Raw genomic sequence first — 12,539 nt, 5'->3', positions numbered from 1 at the left:
ACAGGTACTTTTCTTACTTTAAGAGAAAGTGGGGCGGCGCCTGTGGCTCAGTCGGTAGGGCGCCAGCCCCCAAAAGGTGGCGGGTTCAAACCCGGCCCCGGCCAAACTGCAACCAAAAAATAGCCAGGCATTGTGGCGGGCGCCTGTAGTACCAGCTACTCGGGAGGCTGAGGCAAGAGAATTGCTTAAGCCCAGGAGTTGGAGGTTGCTGTGAGCTGGGTGAGGCCACGACACTCTACCGAGGGCCATAAAGTGAGACTCTGTCTCTACAAAAAAAAAAAAAAAAAAAAAGAGAAAGTGATTAAAAAAGGTCAAAAGATAACTTTATAAATATAGGACTTACCGAAAAATGTCACTGAAAGGTAATGATAGGGGAGACAGTACAATTGATTAAGGTGTTTAATAACCCTTTGAGATACTACTAGGATGAAGAATTACTGAAAATGCACCTCCCTCTTAAAATGTCAGCAGAGAAAAGAATTGATGCATTCCTGTGGGAAACATTGAGTTTTAAAACCTCATAATGACTATTTACTATGGGCTTGCTGATCTCCAACTTGTTTGATGGGTGCAATTATTCAAAAGAAAACTAGAATCAAGCAGTTACTAGGTCATATCCATGTGGAGAAAGATTTCAGATCGGATGTGTCTTTAGATGTAATATAAGGAGGCTTTGCTGAATAAGCTCATGGTCTGGTCCCCGTCTGAGAAACTTGTCCTGTGTGTGAACTTGGCAGGTAGAATGAGTTGAGAGCAGAAGATATCCGGGATGCATGTGTTGGCTGCAGTTACTATCAAAGTTTAAAGTTACCTAGGGAATACTGATTCCCACAGATGAAGATCTTTATAGCTCATAGTTTCATGATAGCATAAATTATGTTATCAGTACTTTATTAGAGTAGTGCTGTGGGGCCTCCCATATTGGCAGGATATTTTATTATTCAATGTTTATTGCTAACACCAGACATTTCCAAACCAGGAACCTATGATCTCTCATTTTTCTCATTTGGGTCTTCTAATTTTATTAACATGTATAATATCTGCTTAGCTCAGAGCACTGAACAAGCTATTAAGACTTTGATGGTAATAGAAGCCTTAGAATTTTTATTTACATAGCTTTCGAGGTTGACATATACACACACAGAACACATACACACATACATACAAATGCACACCCGCACTTATTTAAGACCACACAAATACCTAATACTTATTTTTCATACATGTATGTGCTACTACCAGTGGTATCCTTCTCCACTAATTATCTTGTTTCATAAGTAGAATGTGTCATGGGAAAGGTCTTAGAATAGACTCTTTAGAAAGAAACTCTGATGCAAAGGGTAACTTGCAGATTTGTAATATTTGGTAGTGTTTTGTGACCTACATCACTAGGCTCATTATGAAAGCGGCAATGAGCATGGGGATAAACTGACCTGGAATGTGATTGCAATTGAGATTTAGTTGGTGCTGTAAGAAGCTTTGGAGATGAGATGGCCTTTCAGAGCAGTCACTCCTATTTGCGGCACTGTTAGAGAGCTGGGGGAGGGGTGGTATCCTTGGGCCAAGCTACTTCTTTGGCCAAGAGCAATCCCCAGGGATCAATGCAGCTGTTGAACAGTAGCCTTTGCTGTTCTCAACAGCTGGGGCAAGCTGTGTCACACCTGACAACTACACCAGTTTTCACTATAGGGGGTTTTGGTTTTATTTGTTCCCATATAGAAAAAGTTAGAATGGTGCTTAGCAGGTGGCATGCACTAGTAAATAATTGTTGAAAGAAAGTAAATTATTTTTCAAAATCACATACTTTATAGCTAATGAGATCTATAGAATCCTGAAAAAATAAGCTAAAAATCATTATACATACTCAGAAGGAAGAAAAACTGTTTCAGTGTTCTCTCTATTATAATAAAACAATATATTAATATAAAACTGAACAGGGTAAGAAGTTAACAGAAATAGTTTTCCCAATATGCTTTCAGTAGAAAATGGAGAAATAATTTGAAAAATATTAATACTGTAGTAAGGAAAATATTAATTCAGAAAAGAAGAATGAATAGGTGAGACAAATGGACAATTTTTAAATTTCAGGAAACATCTGTGAGTTTGGTAACTTAGGATAAGATATACCAGGGTATAGTGGAGTGCTTCAGGTGAATGGCCCCAAAACAGATGAAAAAATGCTCATTGTCTTTAATCATCAGAGAAATGCAAATCAAAACCACTTTGAGATATCACCTAACTCTAACAAAATCCCCAAACTTCAGATGTTGGCATGAATGTAGAGAGAATGGAATACTTCTACACTGCTGGTGGGATTGCAAACTAATACAGTCTTTTTGGAGAGAAGTATGAAGAATTTTTAAGGAACTAAAAGTTGACCTACCATTTGCTTCCACAATTCCATTACTAGATATCTACCCAGATGAAAAAAAAATCATTTTACAACAAAGACATTTGCACCAGAATGTCATTGCAGCCCATTTCATAATTGCCAATTCATGGAAACAGGCCAAATGTCCATCAATCCATGAATGTATTAATAAATTGTGGTATATGTATAAGACGGAATACTATTTAGCCATAAAAAGGTAGAGACTTGACATCTTTTATGGTTACCTGGATGGAGTTGGAACTTATTCTTCTTAGTAAAGTATCTCAGGAATGGAAAAGAAAGTATCCAATGGGGTGGCGCCTGTGGCTCAGTGAGTAGGGCGCTGGCACCATATGCTGAGGGTTGTGGGTTCAAACCCAGCCCCAGCTGAACTGCAACCAAAAAATAATAGCCAGGCATTGTGGTGGGCGCCTGTAGTCCTAGCTGCTCTGGAGGCTGAGGCAGGAGAATTGCGGAAGCCCAAGAGCTAGAGGTTGTTGTGAGTCCTGTGACATCATGGCACTCTACCGAAGGCAGTAAAATGAGACTCTGTCTCTACAAAAAAAAAAAAAAAGAAAAAGAAAGAAAGTATCCAATGTACTCAATACTATTATGAAACCAATACATAATCACTTACACATTCATATGAATGATGAAACACAGATATAGTCCAGCAAGAAGGAGGGTACTGAGGGGGAGGGCAAGTAGAGGGAAGAGGGGAGGTATTTGGTGGGATCTCACTTAATGTGCACCATGCAAAGGTACATTTCAAAACAATTAAGTGCAAATTATAAATGTCTTACCACAAAAATTAAGTAAATGAGGTGATGGTTATGCCAATCAGTTTGATTTAAGCATTCCACTTTGTATATCAAATTATCACATTGTAACCCATAAATGTATACAGTTGTGATTTAATAAAAGGTAATTAAAAAAAAAAAAAAAGCCTGTGAGGATTATTGGGAGAGGCCGCACCCTTCACTCTCTATTTGGAAAATTTAGGGTGCTGGCATCCCTGGGTCCCTAAAAAAAAAAAAAAGAAATGCTTTAGTATACTTCCATTTACATTACAGTTGTATATCACATTTTTAGCTACTTTTTCTAATGCATTGGTTAGCAAATTGTGATGTCTTTGATTTGAAAAGTCTTATTTCATATACTTGACCTGAAATTCTCAAAATGTTTATCTACAAGCTCAACCAGTTTAACCATTCTAATAAAGATTAAATCTATTAAAAAACAATTTGAATGCTTACCTGTCTAGATTCAAAGTAAAATGAGAATGATATTGAAGAGAATATCATGGCCCAGGACAAGCACAGGCTGTAAACATGGGAAGCATTACATGCATATCATGTATTTGATGCCATGAGAAAATAGAGTGACATCAATTAGATATTCAGCTAAAATTCTGTCACACATGAATTCCACAGTGAGTCAAGCTTTCCTGTAACTGCTAACCCTATAGAGAGTCTTGTACTTACTAGAAATCAAGGAATATGTTCTCTTCTTAAGAATACTATTTGAAGATAAACTGTAGCTAATCCAGGGATATCTAGGGACATTCCATAAAGAAGGACTATGGTATTGGTTTAATATTTGTCCCTAAAAAAATTATATTAAAATTTATTCCCCAATATGGCAGTATTTAAGAGGTTGTTGGGACATGCGGTGTCTGTCCTCAAAAATGGATTAAACCATTAGTGGGTTAATATGCTAGTGGGTTATCATGGAAGTGGATTGGTTTCTTTATAAGAAGAGGATAAAAGACCTGAACTCAACTTCTTAGCCATGTGATACCCTGTGCTGCCTCAAGAACTCTGCAGAGAGTGTCCACCAGCAAGAAGGCCCTCACCAGACTAAGCCCTTCAATCTGGAACTTCCTGGCTTCCATAATTGTAAGAAATAAATTTTGTTTCTTTATAAATTATCTAGTTCTAGGTATTCTGTTATAAGTAATAGAAAATGGAGTAGGACAGGAAATTAGTATCAAAAGTGAGGTTGTTGTTTTAAGGTTGATGCCGTGCTTTAAGAGGCTAACACAGAGGGGAAAAGTAAATCTCCATAAAACCTAGAGAAGAGTTTTTTTTTTTTTTTTTTATTGTTGGGGATTCATTGAGGGTACAATAAGCCAGTTACACTGATTGCAATTGTTAGGTAAAGTCCCTCTTGCAATCATGTCTTGCCCCCATGAAGTGTGACACACACTAAGGCCCCACCACCCTCCCTCCATCCCTCTTTCTGCTTCCCCCTCCATAACCTTAATTGTCATTAACTGTCCTCATATCAAGATTGAGTACATAGGATTCATGCTTCTCCATTCTTGTGATGCTTTACTAAGAATAATGTCTTCCACTTCCATTCAGGTTAATACGAAGGATGTAAAGTCTCCATTTTTTTTAATGGCTGAATAGTATTCCATGGTATACATATACCACAGCTTGTTAATCCATTCCTGGGTTGGTGGGCATTTAGGCTGTTTCCACATTTTGGCGATTGTAAATTGAGCTGCAAGAAACAGTCTAGTACAAGTGTCCTTATGATAAAAGGATTTTTTTCCTTCTGGGTAGATGCCCAGTAATGGGATTGCAGGATCAAATGGGAGATCTAGCTTGAGTGCTTTGAGGTTTCTCCATACTTCCTTCCAGAAAGGTTGTACTAGTTTGCAGTCCCACCAGCAGTGTAAAAGTGTTCCCTTCTCTCCACATCCACGCCAGCATCTGCAGTTTTGAGATTTTGTGATGTGGGCCATTCTCACTGGGGTTAGAGGATATCTCAGAGTTGTTTTGATTTGCATTTCTCTAATATATAGAGATGATGAACATTTTTTCATGTGTTTGTTAGCCATTCGTCTGTCATCTTTAGAGAAAGTTCTATTCATGCCTCTTGCCCACTGATATATGGGATTGTTGGCCTTTTTCATGTGGATTAATTTGAGTTCTCTATAGATCCTAGTTATCAAGCTTTTGTCTGATTGAAAATATGCAAATATCCTTTCCCATTGTGTAGGTTGTCTCTTCGCTTTGGTTATTGTTTCCTTAGCTGTACAGAAGCTTTTCAGTTTAATGAAGTCCCATTTGTTTATTTTTGTTGTTGTTGCAATTGCCATGGCAGTCTTCTTCATGAAGTCTTCCCCCAGGCCAATATCTTCCAGTGTTTTTCCTATGCTTTCTTTGAGGATTTTTATTGTTTCATGCCTTAAATTTAAGTCCTTTATCCATCTTGAATCAATTTTTGTGAGTGGAGAAAAGTGTGGGTCCAGTTTCAGTCTTTTACATGTAGACGTCCAGTTCTCCCAACACCATTTATTGAATAGGGAGTCTTTCCCCCAAGGTAAATTCTTGTTTGGTTTATCAAAGATTAGGTGGTTGTAAGATGTTAGTTTCATTTCTTGGTTTTCCATTCGATTCCAAGTGTCTATGTCTCTGTTTTTGTGCCAGTACCATGCTGTCTTGACCACTATGGCTTTGTAGTACAGACTAAAATCTGGTATGCTGATGCCCCCAGCTTTATTTTTATTACTAAGAACTGCCTTAGCTATACAGGGTTTTTTCTGGTTCCATACAAAACGCAGAATCATTTTTTCCAAATCTTGAAAGTACGATGTAGGTACTTTGATAGGAACGGCATTGAATAGGTAGATTGCTTTGGGAAGTATAGACATTTTAACAATGTTGATTCTTCCCATCCATGAGCATGGTATGTTCTTCCATTTGTTAATATCCTCTGCTATTTCCTTTCTTAGGAGTTCATAGTTTTCTTTATAGAGGTCCTTCACCTCCTTCGTTAGGTATACTCCTAGGTATTTCATTTTCTTTGAAACTATGGTGAAGGGAGTTGTGTCCTTAATTAGCTTCTCATCTTGACTGTTATTGGTGTATACAAAGGCTACTGACTTGTGGACATTGATTTTATATCCTGAAACATTACTGTATTTTTTGATGACTTCTAGGAGTCTTGTGGTTGAGTCTTTGGGGTTCTCTAAGTATAAGATCATGTCGTCAGCAAAGAGGGAGAGTTTGACCTCCTCTGCTCCCATTCGGATTCCCTTTATTTCCTTGTCTTGCCTAATTGTATTGGCTAGAACTTCCAGCACTATGTTGAACAGTAAAGGTGACAGAGGACAACCTTGTCTGGTTCCAGTTCTAAGAGGAAAAGCTTTGAGTTTTACTCCATTCAGTAAAATATTGGCTGTGGGTTTGTCATAGATAGCTTCAATCAGTTTTAGAAATGTGCCACCTATGCCTATACTCTTCAGTGTTCTAGTTAGAAAAGGATGCTGGATTTTATCAAATGCTTTTTCTGCATCTATTGAGAGGATCATGTGATCTTTATTTTTGCCTCTGTTAATATGGTGGATAACGTTTATGGACTTGCGTATGTTAAACCAGCCTTGCATCCCTGGGATGAAGCCTACTTGATCATGATGAATGACTTTTTCTTTTTTTTTTTTGTAGAGACAGAGTCTCACTGTACTGCCCTCGGGTAGAGTGCCGTGGCATCACACAGCTCACAGCAACCTCTAACTCTTGGGCTTACGCGATTCTCTTGCCTCAGCCTCCCGAGCAGCTGGGACTACAGGTGCCTGCCACAACGCCTGGCTATTTTTCTTTTGTTGTTGCAGTTTGGCCGGGGCTGGGTTTGAACCCGCCACCCTCGGCATATGGAGCCAGCGCCCTACTCACTGAGCCACAGGCGCCGCCCGATGAATGACTTTTTTGATGATAAGCTGTAATCTATTGGCTAGGATTTTGTTGAGAATTTTTCCTTCTATATTCTTGAGTGAGATTGGTCTGAAGTTCTCCTTTTGTTTGGGTCTTTCCCTGGTTTTGATATCAGGGTGATGTTTGCTTCATAGAATGTGTTGGGGAAGATTCTTCCTCAGTTTTTTCCTCAGTTTTTTGGAATAATTTCTGCAGTACAGGAATAAGCTCTTCCTTGAAGGTTTGATAGAATTCTGGAGTAAAGCCATCTGGACCAGGGCATTTTTTGGTTGGAAGCTTTTTTATTGTTTCTTTGATCTCAGTGCTTGAAATTGGTCTGTTCAGGAGGTCTATTTCTTCCTGGCTAAGTCTAGGGAGAGGGTGTGATTCCAAATATTTATCCATTTCCTTCACATTGTCAAATTTCTGGGCATAGAGTTTCTGGTAGTATTCAGAGATGATCTCTTGTATCTCTGTGGGATCAGTTGTTATTTCCCCTTTATCATTTCTGATTGAGGTTACTAGAGATTTTACTTTTCTATTTCTAGTTAGTCTGGCTAATGGTTTATCTATTTTATTTATTTTTTCAAAAAACCAGCTCCTTGTTTCATTAATTTTCTGAATGATTCTTTTGTTTTCAATTTCATTGATCTCTGATTTGATTTTGGACATTTCTTTTCTTCTACTGAGTTTAGGCTTAGATTGTTCTTCTTTTTCCAATTCCATAAGATCTCTTGTGAGATTCTTGATGTGCTCTCTTTATGTTTTTCGAATGTAGGCATCTAAAGCGATGAATTTTCCTCTCAAAACTGCTTTTGCAGTATCCCACAGGTTTTGGTAGCTTGTGTCTTCATTGTTGTTATGCTCAAGGAAGTTAATGATTTCCTGTTTTATTTCTTCCTGCACCCATCTGTTATTCAACAGAAGATTGTTTAATTTCCATGCCTTTGGGTGGGCTTGAGCATTTTTGTTAGAGTTGAGCTCCACCTTTAGTGCCTTATGGTCTGAGAAGATACAAGGTAAAATTTCAATTCTTTGGATTCTGTTAATATTTGTTCTGTGTCCCAGGATATGATCAATTTTGGAGAATGTTCCATGGGGTGATGAGAAGAATGTATATTCTTTATCTTTGGGGTGGAGTGTTCTATATGCGTCTATCAAGCATAGTTGTTCTAGGGTCTCATTTAAATCTCTTATATCTTTGTTTAATTTCTGTTTAGAGGATCTGTCCAGCTGTGTAAGAGGAGTGTTAAAGTCCCCTGTTACGATGGTGTTATCAGATATCATATTGCTCAGACTGAGTAAGGTCTGCTTCAAGAATCTGGGAGCATTTAAATTGGGTGCATAAATATTTAGAATTGAAATGTCTTCTTGCTGTATTTTTCCCTTGACCAATATAAAGTGACCATCTTTGTCTTTTTTGACTTTAGTTGCTTTAAATCCACATGTATCTGAAAATAAGATTGCAACTCCTCTTTTCTTCTGAATTCCATTTGCCTGAAAAATTATCTTCCAACCCTTGACTCGGAGCTTTAATTTGTCTTTTGAAGCCAGGTGTGTTTCTTGCAGACAGCAAATGGATGGCTTGTGTTTTTTAATCCAGTCAGCCAATCTATGTCTCTTCAGTGGGGAATTCAAGCCATTAACATTTATTGAGATAATTGATAAGTGTGGTAGTATTCTATTCATCTTATTTTGTGAGAGTCCATTGCTTAGTTTTATCTTTTGCATCAGTGTGGATGTTAGGTTCTGTCCTTTGATTTCTGAGTTCTTACTTTGCTGCTGATCCATTGTGGTGGTCAGTGTGCAGAACAGGTTGAAGTATTTCCTGTAGAGCTGGTCTTGTTGTGGTGAATTTCCTCAATGTTTGTATATCTGTAAATGATTTGATTTCTCCGTCAATTTTGAAGCTTAGCTTAGCAGGGTACAGAATTCTGGGCTGAAAATTGTTCTGTTTGAGTAGATTAAAGGTAGATAACCATTGTCTTCTTGCTCGGAAAGTGTCATTAGAGAAGTCTGCGGTCACTCTGATGGATTTGCCCCTGTAGGTCAACTGGCACTTACTCCTGGCAGCTTGCAGAATCTTTTCTTTTGTCTTGACTTTGGACAGGTTCATCACAATGTGTCTTGGAGAAGCTCGGTTAGAGTTGAGGCGACCTGGGGTCCGATATCCCTCTGAAAGCAGTGTGTCAGAATCTTTGGTGATGTTTGGGAAATTTTCTTTTATAATATTCTCTAGTATGGCTTCCATTCCTCTGGGGCATTCTTCTTCCCCTTCTGGAATTCCTATAACTTGTATGTTGGAATGCTTCATAAAGTCCCATAATTCTGACAGTGAACGTTTTGCTTTCTCTCTCTTCTTTTCTGCCTCTTTTACTGTCTGAGTTATCTCAAGAACTTTGTCTTCTACCTCTGAAATTCTCTCTTCTGCATGGTCTAACCTGTTGCTGATACCTTCCATTGCATCTTTAAGTTCCCTAGTTTACTGTTTCAGTTCCTTTAGCTCTGCTATATCCTTTTTATATTCTTCATATCGTTCATCTCTTATTTGATTCTGTTTTTGGATTTCCTTTTAGTTATTTTCCACTTTATTAGCAATTTCCTTCATTGTTTCCATCATTTCTTTCATTGTTTTCAACATGTGTATTCTTAATTCCCTTTCTGTCATTCCTAACATTTCTTTACAGGTGGAATCCTCTGCAGTAGCTACCTCATGGTCCCTTGGTAGTGTTGTTCTAGACTGGTTCTTCATGTTGCCTGGAGTTTTCTGCTGATTCTTCCTCATGAGTGATTTCTTTTATCTGTTTCCTTGCCCTAATTTTCCTTTCACTTCCTCTTGCTCTTTAAGTTCTTGTGCCTGTGGACTAAGGGTTACAGGACCAGAAGGGTGAGAAGGTTGAAGATCAAAAAAGGGATGAAAGAAAGGAGGACCCAGTGATAAGAAAAAAAAAGAAAGATAGAGAAAGGAGAGGGGGTAGGTATAAGGAATATTGACAAAAAGAAGAGAGGCATAGAAAGAGGGAGACAGAGCAATATAGGTGTACAGTAGGGTACTTTGACCCAACCTTAAAAAAATCCCACCTTCTGAGGGTGCCCAGTTGGGTGGTTCCCTTGAGGTCAACAGGTCTTTGCTAACCTGATCAGACACAGTACCCCACCTCCACCAAGTAGAGAGGAAAGACAAAAATGGTATAAATCAAACCAAAACAAGCAAACAGAAAACTTTACGGGGATAAAATTGGGTAAAAAACCAAATGATAGCGGTAGAAACACTAGCAAAAATGAAGTTCTAGTTATTAAAAAAGGCAGCAATGGGAAATTATAATTAAACTAGAAAAATTGAGAAAGAAAAAGGGATCTGTATGGAAAAGATTGAAATTAAAAAACAAAAGAACATCAACAATGTCAAAATAAACAAAAAAAAACAACCAAAAAAAAAAAAAGAAAAAAATACACAACCAAAAACAAAGCAGTTTTTATATGTTATTGAATATTGTCTGGGCAACACGTGGTCTTCTGGGGTATGAGATGTTAATCACAGTTCTGATACGACTGGAGGCTGCTGATTTCTCAAGCCCCAGCAGGTAGACACCCTAAATCTCTCTTCAGACCACTTAAAGGCACTTTGAACTTGTAAACTTTCTGAGCAGAATCTTTCCCACCGTTCTCGCTGGAATCACTGCTGAAGTGGCTATCCACTTACCCAGTGTGCCAGAACCGGTCTCACTCTGCCCCCGAGGGTTAGGGCTGCAAGGCGGCTCAGACCCCACCCTTAGGCTACTTGGTTGCTGGGTTACCGGCTCCCACCCGTTTCTAGCTCTGCGACCCTGAGGGCGGAGCTTGCCGGGGCAGATCACTGACAATGGTTCCATGTGACCCACTGCCAAACACTATTAGCTCCGTCTGGCTCAGCGGCTCAGACTGGGGCCCTAGACAATGGGCAAAGTTCTCCGCACTCCCGCTCAGGCCCTCCCCAAGGCAGTTCAACTCAGTGCCAAGTCCAAGGACACCAAAACAGTTCACAGGTAAGGCCTTTCTGGTTTGCAGTCTCACTGCTACTGAACTTACAGTTGTGGGTGGGTTTAGACGGATTGAACACACGTGACCACTTGCTGGTTTTCCACTGTTTTAGTCCTCCTCTTTGGGTCCAGAAGTCTCTCACTGACTCTCTGTATCCTCATAGGAGTAGTGATAGGCAGATCCCACCAGCCAGAGATGCCTGGAGTCCTATCTCCCCAGACTAACGGTGCCCAGATGCAAGGAAGCTGTTACTCAGCCGCCATCTTGCTCCACCCTCTCCAGAGAAGAGTTTTTTAAAACTCCTCTTTGGATCCTGTCTGGAGTCGCAGCTGAAAAAAAAAAATGTGAGATTGTTTGAGATAATGAATACCCATTAATGGGTTAATCTATTTATGAGGACAGAACCTTCATAACTCAATAACCTCTCAAACATTGCCACGTTGGGGAATACATTTTAATATAAGTTTTGTACGGAGCAGAAATATGGAAGTGGCTTTGGAACTGGGTAATGGGCAGAGGTTGGATAAATTTGGAGGAGCAAGCTAGAAAAAGGCTTAGACTCTTGTCAGGGTCTAAAGGACAAGAAAACCAAGGAAAGTCTGGGATTCTATAGAGTTTCATTAAATGTTTATGACCAGAATGCTAATAAAAATATGGACAGTAAAGGCCATTCTGATGAAGTTTCAGACAGAACTAAGGAATAGGTATTAAAAATAAGTATAAAGCCAATCCTTGTTATAAATTGATGAAGAACTTGGCATGGACTATGTCCATGCTTGGGGCCTTTGTGGAAAAGCCACAATTGAAAGTGATGAACTAAGGGATCTGGCAGAAGAAATTTCTAAGCAAACTATGGAAGGAGATACATGGTTACTTTGGGCAGCTTAGGCTGACAATTAGGAACAAAGGAAGCCAAGAAGGAACATTTGGAAAACTCTCAGCCAAGGCATGCAAAGCCTAAAAAAGTAAGTTCAAAGAAAGGGAAACAAGGGTGCAATCCAGTGAACATTTGTTAAAGAGATTAGCATGGATAGAAGGGAGCCAGATGCTATTCCTCCAGACAGCAGAAGGAGATAACTTGTTTTGATTTCATGTACTAACAGTTGAGACTCTGGACTTTAGACTTTTGAGTTGATGCCAGAAGGAGATAAGACTTAAGGGCAATGGGGTTGGAATGATGAATTTGTACATAAGAAATACAGGAATTTGGGGGTTCAGTGGTACAATGCTATGGCTTGAATATTCGTCCTCACCAAAATGCATGTTGAAATTTAACCTCCAACAGGGCAGTTTCAAAATGTGATGGGATTATGAAGGTTTTTCCCTCATGAATGTATTAATCTATTCACAGATTAATAGATGAACTGGGTATCATGGGAATGAGAGTGGTAGTTTTATAAGAAGAGGAAAAGAAAGAGGAGCAAGCATGCCCAACCCTCATCAGG

General features: G+C 39.0%; 1 non-coding gene and 1 pseudogene across 1 annotated transcript; both read left to right on the top strand.

The window, feature by feature from the left end:
* The first annotated feature begins 4,372 nt into the window (after positions 1 to 4,372).
* On the top strand, positions 4,373 to 4,489 carry LOC128595233 (small nucleolar RNA SNORA26). Its single transcript, XR_008382879.1, has one exon. It is a non-coding gene; the product is annotated as a small nucleolar RNA SNORA26 (small nucleolar RNA).
* Positions 4,490 to 11,334: 6,845 nt separating this feature from the next.
* Positions 11,335 to 11,425, top strand: LOC128595234 (uncharacterized; annotated as a pseudogene).
* Positions 11,426 to 12,539: the final 1,114 nt, after the last annotated feature.

This window comes from Nycticebus coucang, chromosome 9 (assembly GCF_027406575.1).
Source record: "Nycticebus coucang isolate mNycCou1 chromosome 9, mNycCou1.pri, whole genome shotgun sequence".
NCBI classification, from domain to species: Eukaryota; Metazoa; Chordata; class Mammalia; order Primates; family Lorisidae; genus Nycticebus; species Nycticebus coucang.
This window is presented reverse-complemented; position numbering and strand designations above follow the sequence as displayed.